Genomic DNA, 4878 nt, shown 5'->3' on the forward strand with positions numbered 1-4878 from the left:
GGACTGGGCGTTTAACGCCAGGTTTTCACCCTTTTTCTGGCGTTTGAACGCAAGAGTTATTCCTCTCTGGGCTCTTACTGTCCTCAGAGGGATTTTGGGTAGCAGTTTGCTCGTCCTCTATCAACTGTTCTTTTGTTGGCTTTCTGCTACTTTGAGTTGAGGTATTTAATATTTTTCCACTTCTTAATTGAACTTCTTTGCACTCTTCTTTTATCTGTTTTGATAACTATCGTTTTGTCTGATTCAATTGTGACTCCATATCCTTGTTAGCATTTTTGGTTTCTTGTAGCATCTCCTTAAATTCTGCTAACTGCCTTGTTATAGAAGATAGTTGCTGATTGAGTTCAGCAACTTGTTCCTGAGGACTAAAGTCAGTTGATACTGCCTTAGCTTATTCTTTCATGGAGGACTCACTACTTATGTACAGATGCTGATTTCTAGCAACTGTATCAATAAGTTCTTGAGCCTCTTCAATATTCTTTCTCATGTGTATAGATCCACCAGCTGAGTGGTCTAGAGATATCTGAGCTTTTTCTGTAAGCCCGTAGTAGAAGATGTCTAACTGCACCCACTCTGAAAACATTTCAGAGGGGCATTTCCTTAGCATCCATCTATACCTCTCCCAGGCGTTATAAAGGGATTCATCATCCTCTTGTTTAAAGCCTTGGATGTCCAGCCTTAGCTGTGTCATCCTTTTTGGAGGGAATATTGATTTAGGAATTTGTCTGATAACTGTTTCCATGTTCTTATGCTTGCTGTGGGTTGGTTATTTAACCACCTCTTAGCTTGCTCTTTTACAGCAAATGGAAACAGTAATAACCTGTAGACATCCTGATCTACTTCCTTGTCATGTACTGTGTCAGTAATTTACAAGAACTGTGCCAGAAACTTAGTAGGTTCTTCCTGTGGAAGACTGGAATACTGGCAATTTTGCTACACCATGACAATGAGCTGAGGATTTAGCTCAAAACTGCTCGCTTTGATGGGAGGTATACAGATGCTACTCCCATATGCAGCAGTAATGGGGTTAGCATATGACCCCAGAGTCCTTCTAGACTGTTCATTTCCACTTTGGTCCATGATGGAGAAAAGGGAATTGATGTGAATTGCAAATAAAATATATTTTTATTTTTATTTTATTTAATTAAAAACAAACCGCATAAATAAATAAAAAAAATAAGATGAAATAAAATAATTGGAAATTAAAATATAAATTTTGAAAACTAACAGAAAAAAGGAAAAAAAATAAATTCGAAAACTAGAATAATTACTTAATTAAGAAGATTTTTGAAAAAGATTTTGAATTTTGAAATTTCAAAACTAAGATAAGACAGAATAAGAAGTTTTAAATTAAAAATCTGAATTTTTAAAGGCAGAATTCGAAAATTAATTAAAATAAATGAAAAATATATTTTTGAATTTAATAAAGAAAGAGAAAAACAGGAAAAATGACACCAAACTTAAAATTTTTAGATCAAAACAAAGAAAACAAACAAGGAAGCTTTGAATATCAAAATGAACACTAAGAGCAACTCTTGAAAAATTTTTAATAAAATAGAAACATAAAAGACACCAAACTTAAAAATTTTTATATTCTGAGCACTGATAATTCGAAAAAAAATGAAAGAAAAATAAACTTATGCAAAGGACACCAAACTTAAAATATAAAACTAAACTCAAACGGAAGACTCTAAACCAAAAAGAAAAATTTTTCCTAATCTAAGCAACAAAATAAACCGTCAGTTATCCAAACTCGAACAATCCCCGGCAACGGCACCAAAAACTTGGTGTACAAAATTGCAAATCACACTTTTCACAACTCGTACCACTAACCAGCAAGTGCACTGGGTCGTCCAAGTAATACCTTACGTGAGTAAGGGTCGATCCCACGGAGATTGTCAGCTTGAAGCAAGCTATGGTTATCTTGTAACTCTTAGTAAGGATATCAAAAATAATTCTCAATTTTAATTGGAATGAGTAAAAGAACATGGATTAAATAATACTTGTTATGCAGTAATGGAGAGCAGGTTGAGGTTTTGGAGATGCTCTGTCTTCTGAGTCTCTGCTTTCCTACTATCTTCTTCTTCACGCACGCAAGGCTCCTTCCATGGCAAGCTGTATGTTGGTGGATCACCGTTGTTAATGGCTACCATCCCTCCTCTCAGTGAAAATGGTCCAAATGCGCTGTCACCGCACGGCTAATCATCTGTCGGTTCCCACTCATGTTGGAATAGGATCCATTGATCCTTTTGCGTCTGTCACTATGCCCAATATTTGTGAGTTTGAACCTCGTCACAGTCATCCCTTCCCGGATCCTACTCGGAATACCATAGACAAGGTTTAGACTTTTCGGATCTCAAGAATGCTGCCAATTGGTTCTTGCTTATACCACGAAGACTCTGGTCTCACGGATTCGCATGCTCTGTTGTCAGGAGATGCAATTGAACTCGTGAACCAGGAACCCAAGAGATACACACTCAATCTAATGTAGAACGGAAGTGGTTGTCAGGCATGCGTTCATGGGTTGAGAATGGTGATGAGTGTCAGAGATCATCACATTCATCACGTTGAAATGTGAGTAAATATCTTTGAATAGAAACAAGCATGATTGAATGGAGAACAGTAGTAATTGCATTAATCCATTGGTGCACGAAATTGTGATCTAAGGCAACGGCACCAAAAACTCTGTACGCACGTCTTAATAAATCATTTTTTTCATTCACAACTTCGATACAACTAACCAGCAAGTGCACTGGGTCGTCCAAGTAATAAACCTTACGTGAGTAAGGGTCGATCCCACGAAGATTGTTGGTATGAAGCAAGCTATGGTCATCTTGTAGATCTCAGTCAGGCGGATATCAAATGGTTATGGAGTTTTCAAAAATAGATAAGAAATAAACAGAGAATAAAGATAGAAATACTTATGTATATCATTGGTGAGAATTTTAGATAAACGTATAGAGATGCTTTCGTCCCTCTGAACTTCTGCTTTCCTGCTGTCTTCATCCAATCAGTCCTACTCCTTTCCATGGCTGGCTTTATGTAAGGACATCACCATTGTCAATGGCTACCTTTCATCTTCTCTGTGAAAATGGTCCGATGCGCTGTCACTGCATGGCTAATCATCTAGAGGCATCACCGTGGTCAATGGCTGCATCCTATCCTCTTGTGAAAATGGTCCAAATGCTCTGTCACAGCATGGCTAATCATCTGAGGTTCTCGATCATACTGGAATAGGATTCACCCTCCTTTTGCGTCTGTCACTACGCCCAGCACTCGTGAATTTGAAGTTCGTCACAGTCATTCAATCCCAGAATCCTACTCGGAATACCACAGACAAGGTTTAGACTTTCCGTACTCTCATGAATGTTGCCATCAATCTAGCTTATACTACGAAGATTCTGACTAAGAGATCAGAGATACTCATTCAATCGAAGGTAGAACGGAAGTGGTTGTCAGGCACGCGTTCATAGGGAATGATGATGATTGTCACATTCATCACATTCATGTTGAAGTGCGAATGAATATCTTAGAAGCGAAATAAGTTGAATTGAATATAAAATAGTAGTACTTTGCATTAAATCATGAGGAACAGTACAGCTCCACACCTTAATCTATGGAGTACAGAAACTCTACCGTTGAAAAATACATAAGTGAATTCAGGGTAAGCATGGCCGAGTGGCCAGCCTCCCATGGAGGTCTAGAGATCTAAAAATGATCAAAAGATGATCCCCCCAGATCATAAGATGTCTAATACAATAGTAAAAAGTCCTATTTATACTAAACTAGTTACTAGGGTTTACAGAAGTAAGTAATTGATGCATAAATCCACTTCCGCGGCCCACTTGGTGTGTGATTGGGCTGAGCTTGAATGTTACACGTGCAGAGGCTCTTTCTGGAGTTGAACGCCAGGTTGTAACGTGTTTCTGGCGTCTAACTCTCGTTCGTGACGTGTTTCTGGCGTTTAACTCCAGACTGCAGCGTAGAACTGACGTTCAACGCCCTTTTGCGTCGTCTAAACTCGGCCAAAGTATGGACTATTATATATTGATGGAAAGCCCTGGATGTCTACTTTCCAACGCAATTGGAAGCGCGCCATTTTGAGTTTTGTAGCTCCAGAAAATCTACTTTGAGTGCAGGGAGGTCAGAATCCAACAGCATCAGCAGTGCTTCTTCAACCTCTGAATCTGATTTTTGCTCAAGTCCCTCAATTTCAGCCAGAAAATATCTGAAATCACAGAAAAACACACAAACTCATAGTAAAGTCCAGAAATGTAAATTTAACATAAAAACTAATGAAAACATCCCTAAAAGTAACTAGATCATACTAAAAACATACTAAAAATAATGCCAAAAAGCGTATAAATTATCCGCTCATCACAACACCAAACTTAAATTGTTGCTTGTCCCCAAGCAACTGAAAATCAAATAGGATAAAAAGAAGAGAATATACTATAAATTCTAAACTATCAATGAAACATAGCTCCAATCAGATGAGCGGGACTTGTAGCTTTTTGCCTCTTGAATAGTTTTGGCATCTCACTTTATCCATTGAGGTTCAGAATGATTGGCATCTATATGAACTCAAAGTTCAGATAGTGTTATTGATTCTCCTAGTTCAGTATGATGATTCTTGAACACAGCTACTTTATGAGTCCTGGCCGTGGCCCTAAGCACTTTGTTTTCCAGTATTACCACCGGATACATAAATGCCACAGACACATAATTGGGTGAACCTTTTCAGATTGTGACTCAGCTTTGCTAAAGTCCCCAATTAGAGGTGTCCATGGTTCTTAAGAATACTCTTCTTTTTCTTTGGACCTTGACTTTAACCGCTCAGTCTCAAGTTTTCACTTGACACCTTCACGCCACAAGCAC

The sequence above is a fragment of the Arachis ipaensis genome, chromosome B5 (genome assembly GCF_059453495.1).
Source record: "Arachis ipaensis isolate K30076 ecotype BB chromosome B5, ASM5945349v1, whole genome shotgun sequence".
In the NCBI taxonomy this organism is placed as follows: domain Eukaryota; kingdom Viridiplantae; phylum Streptophyta; class Magnoliopsida; order Fabales; family Fabaceae; genus Arachis; species Arachis ipaensis.